General features: G+C 50.7%; 1 long non-coding RNA gene across 1 annotated transcript; it reads right to left on the bottom strand.

The window, feature by feature from the left end:
- Positions 1 to 264: 264 nt before the first annotated feature.
- LOC143441245 (uncharacterized) lies at positions 265 to 19,599 on the bottom strand. The gene is made up of 2 exons (XR_013108462.1): positions 18,685 to 19,599; positions 265 to 771 (listed from the first exon to the last, which is right to left on the bottom strand). It is a non-coding gene; the product is annotated as an uncharacterized LOC143441245 (long non-coding RNA).
- Positions 19,600 to 21,912: the final 2,313 nt, after the last annotated feature.

Here is a 21,912-nt window from a genome sequence, read left to right as displayed (position 1 = left end):
ATTTGTGCGCATGTGCATGTATGACACATGCATGTGGGTTCTGGTGGAGCCAAGGGAGGGTGTCAGGTCCCCTGGAACTGGAGTTGTGGGTATGTTGTGGGTGCTGGGAACTGAAGCTGGGCCCTCTGGAAGACCAGCACATACTCTTAACTGCAGAGCTATCTCCTAACTTCTTGGGGTCTTATTAAAAAACATTCAAATCTTCAGGCTCCTGCCTTGAGTTCCTGCCCTGACTTTTCCGGATGATGGACTGATATGGAACTGTAAGATTAAACAAATGTTTATTTCCCAACTTTTTTTTTTTCACGGAGTTTTATCACAGCAACAGACACCCTAACATACACAGATACATACTTTAGAAAAATAAACAGCAGCAGCCCCTTGGCCAGATTCATGCCTGGTGCCATGTATCTTCTTGCTCTGTTCTTGCCAACCCTCTATTTCCCTTGGCTTGAGTTTTCCCAACACATTCCCACTCCCACCAGAGTCTGAATATTCATGATCTGTGTTCTGTTCTTTTTCACAAAACAAAACAAACCAGTTTAGACATTTTAATGCAGCTAACTCTTCAAGACGAGCCACCTAGGGTCTACAGCGGCCTCTGGAACATCCCCAACACTTCAGAGAACAGTGCTTTCTTGATGTGTCTTCTAGGCTTCATCTTGTCCACATTGGTGGCAGCATCCAACCATTGCTATAGCTGTTATCCTTGGCTGGTTCACATCCCACCTCAGCTGCTCATTGCTGAGCACGTCTCCTGCTGTTCAGTTCCTTTCAGGATGGGAGAGAAAGATGGTGGAGGGAAGTTGGAGTTAAAGACATCCTATTTGTTCCCTGAGCTCTCTGGGTTTCATCCTGTGACCCTCAAGCAGGATATAAGGGCCTGTTGATTTCCCAGCTCACAGAGCAGATGTCTATAGGCTGACTCCACACAACCATGTCACTGAGCATGTTCCAGCAAGGCCTTGGTTGTATGAGATGTGGCTCAGGGTGACTCTGGCCCTGGAGATGCTGATGCCCCTTCAAGCCACCAGCAACACCTGTGCCTCTACCCGACCTCCCTTCCTTAAGCTTTACTAAAAAGGGCTTCCGACTATAGACATGTGTCCTCTGTGACTCAGAGGCTGTGACAACCCTTGCCCTGAAATATAATCATTATATGGACAGGCCTCTGTCCCCAGTTTAAGGGAAACAGACCTGGTTGGGTAGGAGGGCAGACAAGCTGCCTGTCTGTCCATTAGAGCAAGCCTTTGTCCTTTTCTCTTCTCCACCTCACTTGAGTCCTTCTCTCTCTCCCTTGTCATCTCATCTAAAACACTGACACCGGCACACAGCATCCTTCTAGGTCAGAGTTACCCTGACACAGTGTCTGTTTGCACTGCTTTAAATAATGTCTAAATGAGTTTCTCTTGGGCAGACCTGAGGCTCAGAGTTGGGTTGAGTCTCAGGCTAGTGAGGAAATGTTCCAATGGTCTCTGGCAAGGAGAGCATTGGGATCTTCCCTTTAGAGTACCTGCTGGGCTCCACTGCACTGTCTCATTCTTGGGTGGAGATCCATCATGGGCACACCCCTAAGCTCCATGTGCCCTACTGTGTTAGAGCACCTTCCTAGAATGTAGTTCTACTTTCAAGGGGGTAACAGTAGGGCTGCTGTATGAAATGCTATATGAAAGCATCTCTCCATCATCCATCTACCAGATTTCCATCCATCCATCCATCCATCCATCCATCCATCCATATATTCATCTATCATCCATTTAATTTTCATCTATTCACCATTTACCTGTCATTCATTTAACCATTATCCATCCAATTTTGTGTCCATGTTCCCATCCACACACCCACCCATCCACACACCCACCCACTCATCCACCCACACCCACCCATCCACACACCCACTCATCTACACACACCTACCCATCCACACACCCACCCACCCATCCACACACCCACCCATCCACCCACCCACTCATCCACACACTCACCCATCCACACACCTATTCATCTACACACACACCCACTCATCCACACACCTACTCATCTACACACACAACCACCCATCCACACACCCACCCATCCACACACCTACCCATCCACACACCCACCCACCCGTCCACACACACACCCATCCACACACCCACCCACACACATTCACCCACCCACCCATCCACACACCCACTCATCCACACACCCACCCATCCACACACCCACCCATCCACACACCCACCCATCCACACACCCACCCATCCACACACACACCCACCCATCCACATACACACCCATCCACACACCCACCAATTCACGCACCCATCCATCTACACACCCACCCATCCACACACCCACACACACATCCACCCATCTACATACCCACCCACCCATCCAGACACCCACCTATCCACACACCCACCCATCCATCCACACACCCGCCCATCCATCCACACACCCACCTATCCACACACCTACCCATCCACACACACACACACACACACACACACACACACACACACATATTCACCCACCCACCCATCCACACACCTACCCATCCATACACACATACATATTCACCCATCCACACACACACCCATCCACACACCCACCCATCCACACACCCACCCATCCACACACCCACACATCCACACACCCACACACATACATCCACCCATCCATATACCCACCCACCCATCCAGACACCCACCTATCCACACACCCACCCATCCATCCACACATACACCTACCCATCCACACACCTACCTATCCACACACCTACCCATCCACACACACACCCATCCACACACATACCCACCCATCCACACACCCACCCATCCACACACCCACCCATCTACATACCCACACATCCACACACCCACCCATCCACACACACCCATCCACACACACACACCCATCCAATATTCTGTCCATCATCCATCATTTCCATCCATCTACCCAATCTATCAGCTTGTATACTTCACCATTCATCCACCACCCTTCCATTATCCATTTTCATTCACCCATCCATCCCTCTATCCATCTACCTTAGGAAGCAGTGTGCCATCATCGTGGGGCTTTGGAGTGTGTGTATGTTCAGAAGGCCAGACAGACAAGGAACACAATAGATACAGGAAAACACCGGAGGAGAGGGCCTGGATGTGATGGGCAAAGGTCTGCATTGGTGAAGAGTAAGTGACTCCTTCATTTAGGCTGAAACCCAGTAACAAAGCCCATATCTGGGCATGTGCACCGTTTAGGGGTTAGGGTCAGGCTGCAATTTTGGGTAAAGAGGAGCTGATTGTCCAGGCTGTGAATTCTTGACCCTATGCTCTGTGTGAGGAGGAGCTATGATAAACTTTCAACAGCATCATCAGAAAGGAAGCCACTTTGGTCCCCAGTTGAAATGGCAGCACTGAACTTTGGTAGACAAAAGTGTTCCCTGCTAGGTGGACCACACGTGGTTGCTACACGTGGCCTGGACCCACAATCTGCCGGTGCTCTGAGGTGCCTCGCAATTGCTCAGAATGGACTTATCCTGGGCCTGGAGCCCATGAGCCCACATGCTGGCTGTCTCCAGGTTGATGGCTTCCAACCAGGAGGCAGTGCTGGGTAGTCACACATCAGGGGGCTTTGGTGCTAGAACCAATCTATGGAGAGCCCTGGCTTTTTAAAAAAGAGTTCTCTCTCTCTCTCTCTCTCTCTCTCTCTCTCTCTCTCTCTCTCTCTGTACGTGTGTGTGTGTGTGTGTGTGTGTGCGCGCACGCACACACACACACACATGCACCAGAGAACAGGTGTATGTCCATGCTCTGAAAATTTAGGAAGTATAATTTTAAAAAATTATAAAAGCATATGTATGAGTGTGTGTCCCATGTGTGTGGGCTCCTGAGGAGACCAGAAAAGGGCATCTGAACCCTTGTAACTGGAAACCAAACTTGAGTTCTTTGATGAGTAGCAAGCATTCAGCCACCCCCGCCATACCTGCAGCCCTGGAAACAAAATAAAATCAATAGAAGGGGTCACTAGACCCTTCATGGTATTTCATAGCACTGTCCCTAGGTTGTATGTGCTTACAGCCTGCTTGTTGGTGGACACTGAGGCTGGGCATCCTTCCTGGCCAGGAGCCACATTTGCTGAGGTCTCCTTGGCTGGCCAGGGCTCCATTGGGGCCGACAGTTAATGAACTTCCTCCAGGCCTTCATAGAAGAGGCTTTTGGAATTACACTCTGATGCTGCTAATATGGACACCCCAACTTTGTCAGTCAGCTCTGAAGATCACATGCTCCTTCAGCGCCTCTGTTTTCTTCTACTGATTTTCCATCTGTAGAGGAGAGTGAGTGCACCAGGGCTGTGCCTGGCAAGCCACTCAGATGCTGTTCAGGTAGGATGCCCTTGGCCCAGGCATCTTTGGACCCTGTGGGCTTTCGTCACCATGCTCAGAAAACCCCGGAGAGGTCTGGGTTGGACACACTTGGCACTTCTGTTCACTGAAGTGTGAGGTGGGAACCTGTATGCAGAATAGGGCTTGCTTGTTTCCACAGTCCAGTGCTGGTCAGTCGGCTCCATTCTCAGTAAGTACCCATCACATAGCACCAAGCAACCAGCCACCTCATGGAGGAGAACAATCAATCTTTCATGAGGCTCTCATACCGGCCCTCGAATGACAAACACTTTAATTCCAAATTAAATACAGCAACGTGGCTCTGATGAGGCCGTTGTTCCACACCACCATCATTTCCCATCTCTTTCCAAGTTGATTAAATTAGTCCTAATTAGAGGGAGGTAAACATGCCTTTGCTGCTGATGTTGGTTGTTGCCTGAGAACGGGACCTATTTGTGCACCTTCCATCCTGAGATCCCCAAATCTATATGTGATGAACTGTGTGTGGTCTGAGGTCTTGGGCAGTCCTGACAGGCAGATGGGACAGGTGACCTCTGGACTCCCCTTGTTCCAACTGCACAGGAAGAGGACCATGTAGCAAGTTAGTGACCGGATCTAGCTGAGAATGACTCTGACCACAGGCACCTATCTCTTCCAGGTCACAGAATAATGGAATAAGCAAATGCTTGTCTGAGGCCTCAGCCCCTCTGCTCTGCAGGTACTGTGGCCTGCCATGCCAGCCTGGTGGGTAATGACACTACCAAGAAAAGCAGCTCCTGTCTTTGTCCTGTACACCCAAGCCAGGGACAGCAAGACACCTTTCAGCTGCTTGTGAGGCTGCTGTCAGACAGGCCTGATGTTTGTTAATTGGGTGTCAGAAGTGGGACTCACCGCCACCCAGGCAATGACTCTATAACAGCTGTGTGTGTTTACCTGTGGCCCTGTCTATATCCCCATGGTGCTACCCCTGTGCCTTTTGGTGGTCAAGGTTGAATATCAGTGAGGTCCTTGGATTGGGGCCCTGGTGTTCCATCTTGACAAGGCTGAGGTGTTGGCAGAATTCAGCTTAGATGTCTTCTCTTCCAGGAAGCCTACCTGGGATCTTTCATTTACCTCAAAGAGGAGGTCTGTCTTCAGTGGTGATCTAGTCCCCTTCTCTGTATTTCAAGACTTCTTCACCATTCAAGCAGCTGGTTTCTTTCTTGCTCTTGATGTTGTGTGTTTCAATTCCCACGCTGGATGTCAATCACAGAGAGCATGTGGCTCAATGAGGAGGGCTGAGCTGAATGCTTGTGAACAAACACTCGTGTTTGTGTGCGCGCGTACACACGCACGCACGCACACGCGTGTGTAGGCACTCCTACTAAGTACGCATGTCACGTGTGAGTGCATTTATATTCTGGATCTTCCTACATGGCGTTCAACCAGGGTTGCAGACTTGGGACTTGCCAAGGAACTCTGTAGGAAGATGGGGAGTCTGGGAGTAAGGGGAATACTCCCTTCTCCGTTACAGTCCCAGAGCTCTGGAAGCCAAAAGCTACACCACCCGCCTGAGGTCTCTTGGGGTACAGAAGTGTTCGTGCCTGGCTTTGCTGTTCTGTTTGTCCTGCTGCCAAGTGTCTGATGTTGCCTTTTGGCAATAAAACAGTCAAAACCCAGGCGAGTGAGCTGAGTGTCAAGCAGCCATAAACAAATCCTAAGTGGATGGTCTCTGTGAGTTCTAACACCTCCCCTCCGCCCGACAACCTCACACACAGCTCATCACAGTAAGCGAAGGAGGCACTACATTTGGGCTCCGCTGTATTTTGTTATCTGTTTGCTCGCCTCTAAAACTCCAGTGAATAGAACAGATGCTGTTTCCATGGCAACCTCCTCTCCTCCAGCCCTGGATGCTTAGAAAGCCAGTATTCAGCATAATCTTCCCAGGGTCTCCAGGCTCCAGGGGGCTGTTTAGCAGAATAGGAGCTGTGGCAGGTGGCCTTGCTGTGCCTCCATGGTCACCTCCCTTCCAGGGCCACAGGAGTTGGACTTTGGTGAGGCTACTTTGTGACTGACTTGAAGATCGAGGCCTGAGAATGAGCTGTAAATCAATTGGTCCTACCTGCCATCGAAGATCAATTAGTCTTCAAAATTTTAAGGTGAGGCTTGTGACTTTGTTGTGCAGAGGGACACAGTTCAGTGAGCAACAAAGTTAGAACTGAGCTCAGTGTACGACTCTGAGTCCCTGCCTTATCCTGTACACGGCACCAGCTTATGCTGCTTCCCATTGGTGACCCAATCAGGTCGTGGCCCACAGCTTCCTGAGGCCCAGGCAGGGCCAACCCATGGATACTGATGGATGTCACCAGGAGGAATTAGCTGGCCACAGCTCTCACAGGCTTGCCCACCAACAGAGTCTTTGGAAAGCCTCTGCACACTGCTCACCAACATGTAAGGATGTTGACAGCAGACACACCGGCATGGCCACCAGGTTTGCCTGGTCCTTCTTAAATCTAAATAAGTTCAGGTTCAATTCAGTTTGAAACCCAGCATACACTGGTGACTTGCAAGCCAGGAGTGACGGATCTATGACAAGCATTGGTGATCTCGAATGTGAGAATTTCTGCTGAACAGCGGGACTCTGATGTATTAGTCTAGAAGCTTCTGTTGGACAGCCCTGACCCAGATATTCAGGGCCTGGTTCTCAAACTCAATGAGAGAACAGAGCAGGAGACTGTAGTTAGAGGCAGCCATCTTCCAGGTGGAACTGGAAGCTGCTTCCAGCTGCATGATCCTAGCTCTGTGCCAGCCTCCTCCTCTGTGACCTGGCAGTGGCAGAGCCTACTGGACATACCTGTGAGGCTCTATGCAGATCATCCATGTCTGTCACTGTCTCTCTAGTCTTTGGAGAGATTACCATTCTCTCTATTCTATAGGAAAGGAAATAGAAGCCCAGAGATGCCGAGGGACTTGCTACAGGCACACAGGTACCACCAGCAGTTGACACTGCCTGCACTGAAGACTCTTGTGGTCTGACCACGCTGCCAGATCACAGGGTATGATGGTCACACAGCCTCATATGTGGAGCTGGAGTTTTGCTTGTTGCTACCAACTCCATTCCTTTTTCCCTTCCTGTGGACAAACCCAAGGGTAACACTAGACACAAGTTTTACTATACCTTGCAGAATCCATGAGTCCCTAGTCTCAAGCTGTCCTTGCCTTCTTCACCTTTCTGACCCTCAGCTTCCTCATCTGTGAAGTGGGTGCTGAAACAACCTAGATTTGTCATAGAGTTACATGTGCTCCTTCCAGTGGGCCCTTCTCCTCTTACAAACATGCATGGAGACCATGGGAAGGCTGGGCAGTGGTCTTTGGGAAGATGTTCCGTATCTGTGCTGGCTACTTGAAGACATTTTCAGCTTCCCATAAAGGCTCTGTGTTGAGGGGCTTGATCCCATCTGATGGTGTGATGGAGAGGTGATTGGATCACCAGGGTATTAACTCAATTGATGGGCTGATCCTTTGGTGGGCTCATGGGTTGGTGGGCTCTTAGAAGGTGGAGCCTGGTTGGAAGTAGGCCACTGAAGGTGTCTCTTTGAAGGATGTATCTTGCCCCCAGACCCTTCCTGTCTCTGTCTCGTGTTCACCAAAAAGCATTCCACCACTGCTCCTCACCGTGGGCTCAGGAGGAATGGAGCTGAGTGACAATGGACGGAAGCCCCTGAGACCTGAGCCAACATGAGCCTCTCCACATGTGAGCTGATTTTCTCAAGTGTTTATTGAAGTGACAGTGACAGTTCCCCTCTTCCAGGAACTTCCCAATGGTTGGCAGGTGGCCAGAGTAAGGTTCCCATGGGTAGTGTTAACTCATAATTGCAGAATCCAGTTGGCCCCACAGGGGTCTCCTGTGGCTGTTCAGTTGTGTTTGGCCCCACAGGGGTCTCCTGTGGCTGTTCAGTTGTGTTTGGTCCCACAGGGGTCTCCTGTGGCTGTTCAGTTGTGTTTGGCCCCACAGGGGTCTCCTGTGGCTGTTCAGATGGGTTTGGCCCCACAGGGGTCTCCTGTGGCTGTTCAGATGGGTTTGGACCCACAGGGGTCTCCTGTGGCTGTTCAGATGGGTTTGGACCCACAGGGGTCTCCTGTGGCTGTTCAGATGGGTTTGGACCCACAGGGGTCTCCTGTGGCTGTTCAGTTGTGTTTGACCCCACAGGGGTCTCCTGTGGCTGTTCAGATGGGTTTGGACCCACAGGGGTCTCCTGTGGCTGTTCAGATGGGTTTGGACCCACAGGGGTCTCCTGTGGCTGATGGGTTGTGCTCATGACTTTAGCAAGCATTTTTCTAGATACTGGTTCTCAAAATAAGTGCCCAGGTTTGAATCAAAGAAACAGTCAAGAAAAGAAGTGCTGGTTCAGAGCTCCAGAGTGTTGCCGAACGTGATCCTTCCAGTGAAACAGCCATCATCTTCATTAGATGTGTGCTGCCCTGTTTGAGACAGACTATTATGGACTGGCCTGTTGACAGTTGATGTTCTCTGAGAAAAAGAGGGGATTGGGGGTCATTGAACTCTCACTTAAGATTTCAGTGTCTCCCTCCTGTACCCAGCAGCCATTTGTGGGCGATTCTGCCCTGTGATGTCAAGAGGTACTAAATGTGTAGGCTGAGCAGGGATAACTGAGGGAGAATCATACCTCTGTGGTCATAGGGAAGCTGGGTGAAGACTTCCCAGTGTGGCATTTTTGGGGTCACCCATACTCCTGAAGGCAACCCCTCACCATTATTTGTAAGCCCAGTAAATCATTGGTTCTCCAGGTTGAATTTGGTGGAATCGTACTTTTGTTTGTCATTGGGATCTTATAAGGACAGGGTAGACATTAGTCATGTCTCCCCAGAAAAGGAATTCTCAAAGCACAGAGCCTACATTTTAAACCAGCAGAGTCCGGCTCAGGTGAGAGAGCGTAGCAAATAAATTGAGGCTGTTTGGAAGCTCCAAGAAATCCTAGGAATTTGGAGTGTCCCAGCTGGGTGACTTGTGTTGTCTGTGAGGCTTGCTCTGTCCTTATGGTCATTCCCATTGCTGCCCTTGCCCCAGCTTTTGCCCGGGCAGCAGCTCTCACTGCCTAACTTAAGTGTGCCTGTGCCCCTACACCCCTTGCTGTACCCACCCTCCACCCAGTCATGTCTGTTTTCCTAGAGGCTGTCCTGGACCTTCTAATGCTCCTGGAAGTAATGGAGCAGGCTCCTAGTTCTAATCTCTGCTCAGCACATGATGGGTGCTCTGGACTGTACTTGATAGGTGCTCTGGCCGGCATATAATGAGTGTTCTGGCTGGCACATGATGGGTACTCTGGCCAGCACATGATGGGAGCTCTGGTTGGCACGTGATGGGCACTTGAGAGCTGTGGTTGTATACTTACTCTGGCAGACATTAATTCTGGTGACAGAATTATGCAGAAAGGAAGAAGCTGTTGAAATGTATGCAACCGCAACCTGTTTCATGATGAAAACAGTTTCTTCTTTTACTTCCACCAAGAAACACAGTGGAATCGGAGCATTGATTTTTTTTGGATTTTATTTCTCAGTGGCTAACATGGCAAAGAGAGGGTCTTTCACTCCAGTAATGGAAATACAATTTTTTAGGCGAATAGCACAATGGCAAAGCTGTCTTTGAAGTCATCCAGAGCCATGAGAGCTTTTGTGTCCAACAGAACATTGTCCTGTTGATGCTCAGTGGCTGAACATAAAGTGGCAGGGCTGGCAGCGGGGAGGAGGCATTGAGAGCTGGTTTCCCCATCCACTGCTCTGGTGTAGAGCAGCCTCAGTTCACAAAAGGGAGGAGAACCAGGTCAGACTCAGGGCCTGTGGAGCCTGGGGCCGGCCAGGCATCAGTGTCTGATTATTTCCCATGTCTGGGTGTGAGCTAAGGCAACCCTCAGTGGGTGACAATGTGCCACCCAGCACTGTAGGCTGCAGGAGTTGTTTATGTCTTTGTGAGACCAAACATATTGACTCCTCCAAACTGATGCCATCTCAGCTTCTGTGCATGTCCTGCCAGGCGAAGAGCCTCCAGTAGTTCACTGGTAGTCATTTAGGGTCAGGCAGTAGTATGGCCAGAGGCTTAAGACAGTAATGTCTGGCTAGGGGACAAGTCTTACTCTGCTTGCCTGTGTATGACAAAGCCTGCAGCCATGGGAGGAATGGTGTCTCCCACCAGGCCTTTTGCTGGTGTTCCTTGACTCCTGACCCCATAGCTGTGACTGTTAGAAATGTCACATCTGCTGGACAGGGAAAAAGACCAGCATAGGGTCTGTTGCACAGCAGGTTGAGGCCATGCTTCCAACAACCTCCCTTTCTAGCATTCTTGTGCCTCTCTCTCCATATCTGTGAAATGGGCTCATTCTGGGCCTATTTCCTATACTACTACTGCCACTGTGGTTGATGTTTTCAAGGCTGTTGTTAGGGCCACACTAAGATCCCTTGCTAGCCACCCCCCCCCAAGTCCCTAGCATCATGGACCTTCAGATGTCCTTGCACCCCTGTGATATGGAGCTGAGTGATCTTTCCAGCATCTCTTTAAAAATTTAAGCTTGTGATATAGTCCTGCTGGCAGGCATGGGGCTCAGGCCACAGCCTAGGCTTTCAAAGCTTAATTATAATATTTTGTTGAGAGAACATTGACCCAGAGAGAAAGCTAAAGCTTTTAAGGTCTTTCCATGGTGAAGTAAGCTTGTCCAGGCTTTGGGCAGGCCTCCTCAGGAGAGAAGGCAGTGCACTACCTCCTGGTGGGCACTCCGTGCATCTGTGGGTAACCCCATGACCACTGCCATGAACCTGTAGTTTAGGGCCATGACAATCATGGACAAGTGGACCCTGTAAGAGAGAGACAGACAGACAGACAGAGAGAGAGAGAGAGAGAGAGAGAGAGAGAGAGAGAGAGAGAACAGTAATGTCCAGGATTCTTTGGTCTTGTGGCAGGGGCATCCCGGTGACACTTGGCTGATCCAGGAGCTGGCTTGCCTTGTATGCTGGAACAAGGTCACTTCCAGGGGGAAGAACCTATCCTCACAAAGGTTCTTCTTGTGCCCTGGGTACCTCAAGGTAAGGTCCATGTGCCAAGGTGGGCTCATAGATAGCTGGCACCTAGTTCTCACCTGGCCTAAGCCTCCACTGGCATGCCCTAGAACAGATGACGTCTGTCTGCAACTAAGGTCTGCCCTGCCAACCCTCCACTTCAGTGTGGGTCCCAGAATAGTTCAAAGCTTAAGGACAGGTGCTGGGGTCGGAGAGAGTCTCATTTCTGCAACTCCCTCTAGCCTGGCATCCTGGTAGGTTGTTTGAACTCCAATCTAGCCATTTCCTGGGTAAAATGAGGATTGCGGATAATAGCCTCTGGTGACACTCTCATCAGGAACAAGGTGACTGGTGTAAAAAAAAAAAAAAACTACTTGGGAATTAAGATGATCAATGCTTGGTGACAAGCTGGTTCACAGAAGGCAACTTAAGAGCTTCTGAATCTGCTGAGACCACTACTCTTGTCCCCATCCCCAACCTTGAATCAGAGGATAAGAGCCATGATGATGGCACCCACCGCTACTCTGAGCCCTGCTGGGACAGGCTCACTGAAATGGGATTGCTTAAGGAAGGGCTCTGGGTCAAGGTTGACTTTTCCTTAGCACATAATTTCCCCAGACATCACAAAGTTGACTCTGCCAATGTGTTCACTGGGAGGAGAGCAAAGCAGCAGCAAATGGAGCATCTCCCAGGATGCTTAGGAGTGTCAGACTGGCTCCCAGCCTGGGGCTCTCAGCTGCACAGAGTGGGGTTCTTCAAGTACCCTTGAGTCTGAGAACAGAGGCCACAGCTGAGCCAGGCCTGGACTAGTCAGTCTTCTGCAGGGCCTTGCCATTAATAAGATGGTTGGTTTGGTCTGTAAGTGGATTGTACAGCTAACTAATGTGCCTGTACCTTGCAATTATTCATGGCCCGTGATTGCTCTGCCTGAGTTTTCAATACATTATTCATATGTTGAAGAAAAAATTTTCCAGAGCTCAGAGCAGGGAGGAAAAGAGATGCCATGGCTAAGGCTACGTGGGTAATTCCTCAACAGGAGTGGATGACTCAGTGTGGAACTGAGGCGGTGGGGAAGGGTGGGAGAGCTGGGACAGCCTCCGGGAGCCTCCTGCAACCTGGGGCCCAACCTAATGTCTTGGAAGAGGAGGGATCTTCCTTATCATCCTGGACCAAGCACGGCTGGCTCTCCCAGACTGGATCCCTCTTTGTGAGCAAGAGTGGCTTCTCAACAGGAAAACGGGGCCCAATTCAGGAGAGATGGTGATGTGTACTCGTGGATCCTGCCGGGCACTGGAAGGGCCAGCTCTGGGTGACCTCTGATGCCCGGAGACCTCCCTTGCTCGAGAGCTGCCCTCCCGGGGGCAAGGGTAGGAATGGAAGGCTCAGATCCTGGAAGGCCTTATAATCCCATGGCTATAAAGAGACCAAGATGGGTAAATCACCCTGAAGAGCAATATGACGAGGAAGGAAACTCTGAACAAAACCTGTGCTGGGCGGTCAAGATGCCTCGTTTTGAACAGCGTTCTGGAAGTGGGAGGTACACTGCTCACCCTCTATGATAAAAGCTGCGGAGTCGCCAGGCGGTTACCTCAGGTCTGGGCTGTAAATACTCAAGTTTGATGTTTGCATTCATTCTTCTAAAAACCTCAGCCTCAGAAGGACAGCGGCTGCTGCCACCACTCTGTGAGCACGTGAGCAGTGATACTTGGGATGAGAAGGATGGGCCTCGGCTGGGAGCACGGGTGTGCAGGAGCAGAGCACACAGAATACTAAAGCCTTGTGAAGCTCCAGAGCACCACTGAAGAGTCATGGGAGCAGCGGTGCCGCATTCCATCAAGACATCTTAATCAGAACTCATTTTTCCTCCACAGGTGAATGAACTGGGTGGCGGGCAGGAGAGGAGTGCAATGCCTCAGAGGGAGAAGTGTGCACATGGCCTGTGTGACTGTACGAGCCCTGTGGGTATGTGCCAGGTATGCGATGCTTCCATGTGTGTATACTGCATGCACGTGTGGGAGGTATGTGCATGAAGACATGTGTATACAGAGGCATGTATACACTGTGCATGTGTGTTGCTTGCTTGTACTCTGGTATACACAAAATCACATGAATGTGCTATGTGACATGTGCAAGTACACGCCTAAACACATGTGCATGACACACATATATGTGTGGCACATGCTTCTATGTGCAGACACCCATGTGAGTGTATGTGATGGGTGCAGATACGTGCATGGCAGTGGCCACATGCCCAGGGAGAACCCCTCCTGCACTGAACCATGGTTCAGCAGGCCCCCTCAGGGACACTGTGTCTGGCAAGGCTGTCATTCTGGGACCTCATGAGATCCACTCTTTGCCCCTGGTCTACTGAAAGGGTTCAACATGGCACTTTTGGTGTTTTGTGTTGGATAATCCACCTCTGGGGCTGACCTGAGCATCATAAGGTGTTTCCTGGTACCCCTAGCCTCCACCCACTATAGCCAGAAGCAAGGTCCTGTCACAGCTCCAAATTCCTCCAGATGGAGCATGTATCCCTGAGGCTTAGCTGCCCCTAGTCCTCTTGGACAACCCCAGGCCCTGAACACAAGGATATATCATGGAATAGTGGAGTGTGTGTGTGTGTGTGTGTGTGTGTGTGTGTGTGTGTGTTTGAATATGCTTGGCCCATGGGAAGTGCTACTATTAGAAGGTGTGATCTTGTTGGAGGAAGTGTGTCACTGTGGGGTGGGCTTTGGAGGTTCCCTCCCATGCTCAGGCTCTCTCTCCCCCCCCCCCCCCCCCGTCTGGAAGAGCTCCTCCTGCTAGCTGCCTGCAAGACAGTCAGCCCCTTCATTGCCATGTCTGCCTGGATGCTGCCATGCTTCCTGCCATGATGATACATACTAAATGTCTGAACGTGTAAACCAGTGCCAATGAAATGTTGTCCTTATAAGTCCTTATAAAAATTGCCTTGGTCATGGTGTCTGTTCACAGTAGTAAAATCCTAACTAAGACAGTGTGTGTGTGTGTGTGTGTGTGTGTGTGTGTGTGTGCGTGTGTGTGAAGAGGACATCTTTAAGTGCCATTCCTTGGGTGCTATCCATCTGGGCAATTACCAAGTAGACTAGCCTGGGTGGGCAGCAAGCCCCAGGGCTCTGCCTCCCTGCACTGAGATTACACATGCGTCTCCACATCTGGCTTTCTTATGTGGGCCCGAGGGATTGAACTCAGGTCCTCATGCTTGCCAGGTAAGTACTTTACTGACTGAGCCATCTCCCTAGCCCATGTGACAACACATTTGAGACAACACATTAGGTGATGGAAACCCAGGTTAGGCCAGCCTGTGAGGCTGAGTGTAGCAGGTTAGATCCTACCGATCATTCGCCATATTCTCCATGTTCTGAGGGTCAGCCATTGTCCATATCCTTTAACCCAGACAACAGTGCTGCTCTCTGAGCCCTTCTTCATCCATTTCTCTTGCTTCACACCTCTCCAGGTCTTTTCTCCTCTCCTCTGGGCCGTCTGCTTCCATAGAAAGACTCTGGGCTCCTCTCTTCTCTCGTGGGTCCTCAAGTCCTGGCTACAAGCACCCAATCTGTTTTCTGGGTCCCTGAGTTCCCCCAGAAGCCCTTAGATCAGTCATACAGCCCTGACTTGGCCTTCATAGTATCTTTGGTATTGCAGGGAATCAATCCCTCACTGCCCTTGCATCTTGGAGGAGCCGACTGCTTCTGGTGAAGCATGGACATAGCCCTCAATATCCTTCAGTTCCCGTGTAGGCAGGCAACTCCCTACTAGGTAGCTAGTGACTCCTCATCAAAGATCCTGCCAGATGGTGTCCTCCCCAAAAAGATGGCTTGGGGAGGTCCTTGAATCTGTTTCACAGGGAGGAGATTTGGTCATTCATGTTCTGTGCTCTACACCAGACTTTCTCAGGTGGACACCAATGGGGGTGTCTAGGCAAAGTGAAGTGGGCAGCAGTGTGGCATTCCTGACTGAGTGGAAAGATTGGGATGGGAGGGTCCAAACTCTCACTGAGGGCTCAGGCAGCTCAGGCTGTGTGTCCCTGTGTCTCTGTAGTCAACATAACTGTGGTCTGCTTCAGCAGGACCAGTCAGAACTGAGCTTCCCACGGGTGCCCTGAGAACCTATCTTGCCCATTCATGGCAGGAATGACTCCATTGCCTCCTTAGACAGTGGATGCTGAGACCACACTAACTGGAGCCACAGAATGGCTGTGAGGGCCTAGCATAGACCAGGTGGTGAGGCGACTCCACATAAAAACCAGACCCTCAGTCTCCATAATTTCTGTGCTAATTTCCCCTGAAGCTCGGCGAGTTGAGCAAAGATGTCGGTAGTTAATTCAATAATTAAAAACAAACATGGCTTTATTTGAGAAGATCCTGTTCTTCCTGGCTGCCAAGCTGGGATTCAGGCTGTTGGCGGGCTGTGCCACTCAGTGCCAGCCGGTCACTTGCTTCAAGTGAAATGTTTATTTCAGGGAAACAGCTGCCTGGGTCCAGTCAGAGTGAAGAGGGGGTGGGGAGACAGACTTGGGTCCTGAGCCTGGATCGTTCTCATATGTCTCCACTGGTGAGATCTTCGGTCTGCTACTAGGACCCCCAAGCCAGGTGGGATCTGTTACTCTGATCTCAGAAGGGGACCTCTGCTACATCACCAAAGCTCCCCACAGATGCCCATCCGTGCCCCAGGCATCTCCCTCAGAGCAAACTAAAATTTCACGAGTAATAACTTAGTACACCTGTTCTCTCTGGCCATACTCATTGACACTGGCTAAGTAGATCACAGGAGGTGGTAGGAGGGGTTTGTGCTGTACTCTGACACACACAAGACAGCTCCCTGATGGGTTCAAGTCCTCAAGGAGTGGGTAAGGTGGCACCCAAAGTCAAATCCATTTTCTTGTATTAGACCTGAATTATGTCAGGTCTGCTTGCACAATTATCATCTGACGTCCAGATGGGCAACCTGCCAACTGTTTAATTAACCATCATGGGTGTCATGGAGGTCAGGGCTGAGTTGCAAGGCAGGTGGTGGGGAAGGAAATGGCGCCGTCAGTCCTGACATCATGGACACAGAGCCTGCAAACTGCAGGAGGATGTGAATAATTCACATGGGCTGGCGATGCCTCCTGTGGGTAGTGAGTGAGCTTGGGGACCTCAAAGGGTTTGAGCCCAGGGCCTCCTTTTTGTGTAGCTCCAGGTGGAGGCTACCTCCTTGGTTCTACAGTGCAGCTTTGCAGAGTCAGGGAGAGTGTGGGGACAAAGGATAGGGAGGTTTTTTGAGAGTCACCTGTGCAAGCAAAATGTCAGTCCCTGGATTCCTGATGGCAAAGCCAGTGGGGTGTAGCAGACAAGGCACAGAACAGAGCAGGGGAGTCTTGGTTTTAGGTCACTCTCCACTGTGACTGGAGGGACCTTGGCTGCTGTGTCCACAAACTGGGCCCTGGGTCGGGGAGGGGCAGGGGAGGAACAGGCAGCTGAGAAGAGAGGAGGGTGGAGGCCCTGGGAGGCTCTGTCAAAGGCCTTTCTGTTCAGTTGAGTCTACAGGATCATAGTGGTAGTTGTCTTCATACCTGCATCATGCCTGCCCTGCAAGCTGGGTAAGTCTGGGCATGGGCCAGTGAGCCCTTTGCCCTCACATTGCCCTGGTCAGCAGCAGCCATGTAGATTTTGTAAAGAGAGTGTGCGTTCTTGTTCAGTTCTTAACTTGATAGTGTTTATTAAATCCCTAAGCACACAAGATCCTAAAGGGCCAGTGAGGGTGGGACAGGCATGGAGGGGAACTGTACTCTGAATGCTGAATTACAGACAGACAGCAAAGCCTGAGGTTGACCATCTCAGATCAGGGTGGGTGGCACACACAGAAGGAAGGAGAGGAAGCCAGCTCCGGTGAGAGAAAGAGAGAGAGGACTCTACCCAGAAGAGGTTCCTATGTGGAGGCAGAGATGAAGGCGCACCAATCAGAAAGAAGGAAGCAAACTCCTCATTTCTCATAGTGGCTGCAGCCATTCCATGGACCTTGCCTTCAGCTGGATTGCCTGAAGGTGCTGCTTCCTGGCCAAGAAGCTCTTCCTTCTTGCTCTTGAAGGGTTGCCACCAAGTGACCCAATCTACAGCATCCCAGGCACTACCCACTTTCTAGGGGTCTCCCGCATGTGGGTGATGGGATTGGAGATGTGGACGTGAGTTTGTTCTTAGATGCGTGCACGCACCCACATGTGCTTTCCTGAGTGTGCACACACAAGTATACATACCTTCATGCTGGTGCATGTATACTTGCGGGTGTGTATACCCAAATGCTCTGGACTCCTCCACAGAGAACCTTGATGGAGACACATGAGGATGAAGCTGGGGTTGTCACCAGCATCAGCATCTCAGTGTGGCCCTGTGCTGGCTCACCTTCCTATTTGTGCCCTGCACATGTAATGAGCTGTAGCTGGCATCCCCATGGAGATTAGACAGATAAGACCCTGGATCTGCTGTCTGCAGGGAGCACTGCTGAGGGTGACAATCGTGGTTAGCAATAGCATGCCTGACCAAGGGTCAGACTTAGGCCAGCTGAGCATGGTCTTCCTCTGTGCAGCCTAGCAAGGTAGCCTACAGTCCACACACAGCTGCTCAGTCAGACAGGCCAGCGCAGTAAGTGGCCAGAAAGCACAAAGTCACAGAAAGTACCCAGTTCTGGTATCTGAGATCCAGGTGACACAGGTCACCCCTCCCAAAGCTCCAGAGGAGGGGCTTCCGGTTGTCCAGCTCTATTTCCTGGCTGGTGGCCACACTGCCACCTAAAAGATGGCCAGTCTTTTGGATGTTTGCATTGGCTACCCTACCCCACCCACTGCCTCAACACCCCCCCATGCACCTTGACTGAGGCTCTCCCAGAAACACCTGTAATGGATATTCTCTCGTCCAGCCCAATAAGGCCTGTGTGGCTCCCCAGGAGGGCTGGCTGCATCTTGTTCCTTTACATACTGACTTTTAGTCTTTGTGGGATACAATGCTCCTTGCCTGCCCAACTTCTGGTCTTTTTGGTATATGATGTTCCTCACCTGTTTATGGGGGCTACACGCAGGCTACCCCAGAGCTACAACTTTATCCCAGAATGTCCCATCCATGGGATGTGACATTGGGGATGGTAGTGATCCAAATGTCCAGACAGGAGTTAAAACGGAAGTACAGGAGAACTTTTGGTCAATTAGATAAAAACTAGCATTCCTCAGGAAATTGTAAATTCAGTTCTCATCTGCTAAGAAGTGTCATTTCCCTTACCTGTGTCAGAAGGGCACAAGGTAGGTGCATATCAAAGCCTCGCAGGCCTCCAGGCTCCCGCAGTATCACAAGTATCTGTTAGACAGTTCAGAGTTCATGCTAGCATCCTGGCCCTTCATAGCCTCCTGTGGCTGGTGTCTTCTGTCGTCCCAAGCTACTCTTCCTTCAACCCAGCTATTTCACGACTCTGTCACTTGTTCTCTCTGGGTCTCATTATCATTTGCTCGCTGTATGCTCTGTGCTCTATCTTCTGGTGTCTCCACATCTCCACCGTTCCCTCCTGCTCCTCCTCTTTTGTAACCATGGCCATGTCCAGTCTGCTGGCCAAGTTCACTCTCCTTCTCTCTCCACTTTGGACTCCTCCAAATGTCTCTGGCTGTTCTCTCTCTCGTACACAATGAAAGCCTTAGTGATATCATGGAGCAGCCAGGTTGGCAGTTCCTTTACTGGTACCCCCTCACATACAGTAGCAGCTATGTTGGGCACTCAGAGGACTGAACAGGACACAGCTGCCCTTGTTCATGACCAGAAGAGCTGTTCTTAGATGGGGGATGCTGTCTGAGATCTCGGGGTCAAGGAGAATGTAGCCTCTCTTGGTAGGGTTAACTTACGCTAAACTCACGGAACATCCTCTGCAGACTGGCTGCTCAGGGGGTGGAGCTGCTGGGATGAAGACATCACTTCTGAGGTCCTCACAGTCAGTTTAGTCCCTTGGGGCTCCTCAGCGGCCTCTCTTTGTCTTAGATTTCCCATGCTCCCCACTGGGCCCACTATGGGACTGAGCAGGCAGGAGGTACGTGGCCAAGTGTGCATTTCCATGGAGGGTCCCAGTGGACAGCTCCTAGGAATCAAAGCCCAGAAGGAAGAGATACAGTTCCGGTTAGGAAAATCAGTTCCTGAGACGTGGCTGCTGATGGTTTCATTGAACAGTGACTGACTTCCCTGGGAGGCTGGCTTCTCCCAAGAGGGCTCAGCAAGGGAGGATCATTTGCCTCTGGATGCTTAATGAGCCTGTGTCCTGGTTACACTGTTGCTACTTTGTCAACCTGACACAAGCTAGGGTCATCTGAGAAGAGGGAACAACAGCATAAGAAATGCTTCTATAAGATTGGACAAGCCCAATGCATTGTGGGCAAGCCTAAGGTGTATTTTTAAAGTCAGTGACAAATGTGGGAGGGCCCGGCCCATTGTGGATAGTGCCACCCCTTGTGCAGGTGACCCTGGGTATATAAGAATGCAGGCTGAACAAGACATGAGAAACAAGCCAGTAAGTAGCCCCCCTCCATGATTTTTGCTTCAGTTTCTGCCTCTAGGTTCCTGCCCTGGCTTCCTTTAGCAATGGACTGTGGTCTGAAGGTTGTAAGCTAAATAAACCCTTTCCTCCCCAGTTGCTTTTGGCCATGGTGTTTTATCATAGCAATGGAAACCCTAGCTAAGGCACCTTACCTGGAATTCCCACCTAGGGTGCACAATACATCCCATAGGCCTGATAGGGGGACATGGACCGCAAGCATGGGAAGAAAACCTTCAGCCATGGAGAGATGGCAGCTGGCTGACAGGCACCTGGCTGACGGGCACCTGGCTTCTTTCTATCAGCTAGCATCTCTAAAGTTCCCTGGGCTGTGACTGAGAACACTTTTCACCACCACCCCCAAACTTATCTTTCTGAGTCACACTGCCCAGTGCAGTCTCCTGACTCTCCTGATTGACTTTTGTGGAAGCCCAAGGCCAACCTAATCAAGTGACAGCTGCTCTGTAACATCCTGTTCCCCAAGGGGATCCCTTCAAGAAAGGTGCCAGGGAAAGACTCTGACAGCCAGCTCCTCCAATGGTGTCCTTGGGACCCAAACCCAGAAGAGTATGGTCACACAGGTGTGTTTGGGAGGCATTCTGAAGGATGCTGGGAACAAGCTGTGGGAGCCCTTTGAGGAGTTGATGAGAAATGGAGGCTGAGAGAAGCTTCTGTGTGGAGGTAGGAAGGGTCTGGGAAGGGTGGAGACTATCTGTGGGAGGGGGTGGGGAGAAGCAAGAGGGGAGATGGAAAGGGGAGGGGCAGAGAGACAAACACCTTGACCTTGATGGAGGTCAGGGTGAGGTCACTGAATGTGTGTCCAGCTTGAGGGGTTGGAGGACATGAGGGTAGAAATCATGGAGTTAGGCCTGAGATGCCAAGGATGCAGCCTTCTAGAGGAGCTGATGCTGAGAGCATGAGGAAGGGACATAGGAACCCAGGAAGCAATTTGATTAAATCAGGGAGAAAAGAAAGTTGGAAACAGTGAAGGCCAGCTGTCTCTGGTGTCCCAGAAGCTGTGTGCTGACCCTTGATATCTTTATCAGGCTCCACCAGGTCAGAGTGGGAGCTTCTATGGGGGTCATGGTGATATCAAAAAAAGATTGTGGTCTTATTGGACAGCTTGGGGCCAGGGGTGGAATTGCCAGGATCTCAGGACCTTCTACTTTGCAGTACATGGGAGAGGGGTGTTTCTGTCCCATTGGCATGTCTGGGTCCTGTCTGCAGTTTTTCCAGTCCCTGTTGTAGGAAACCTGTTCCTGGCTAGTGAGGAAACCTGGAACAGGGTTCCCAGCCTGTATTCAGTAGCCTGCCTTGATGGAAGCCAGTCTTTCCAATTGCCTGGAAGCTAAGCAGTGGCCATGCTCACAGAGAGGCCTGTAAGGTTACCAAAGCCCAAGCTGGAGTGGGGTGGGTCTGAGAGACAAGTTTCCCTCTGTTACCTTGCTGTGGTCCTAGGCTGAAGGGATGCCACGCCTCTGCTGTTGAAATTCAGCAGTTAGACCTAGAGGGTCAGCTTGGTGAGGACAGTCCACACCTTACCTTGGTCTCAGCTTGGAACCCAGCCTGGGTACACATCATGTCTTCATCTCCCTAGGAGCTGGCTGGGAGGGGACTGTCACCATTCAGCAGGACACATGACTAAGTGATCAGTTCTTCAGCATTAGCCTCACCCCAGCTCCACTTCTGTCCACTTGGGGCTTTCTATTATTAATCATAAATTAGGTTAATTTGTGATTATAAGATAGAAAGACTTCCGTATGATCTTCACTCTGTCCTGGGCACAGGAGGGAGAGAAGAGAAACAACAGGCAGGCAAAGGCTTCTGGCCTTTTACCATCCCTTCTTAGACAGATAGAGACATAGATGTGAGCATAGCTCACAGAATGGCAGGACATCATGTATCCTGGTGATGCTGGGCAGCTTTTTGTGAGACAG

Source organism: Arvicanthis niloticus, chromosome 2, assembly GCF_011762505.2.
Source record: "Arvicanthis niloticus isolate mArvNil1 chromosome 2, mArvNil1.pat.X, whole genome shotgun sequence".
NCBI classification, from domain to species: Eukaryota; Metazoa; Chordata; class Mammalia; order Rodentia; family Muridae; genus Arvicanthis; species Arvicanthis niloticus.
This window is presented reverse-complemented; position numbering and strand designations above follow the sequence as displayed.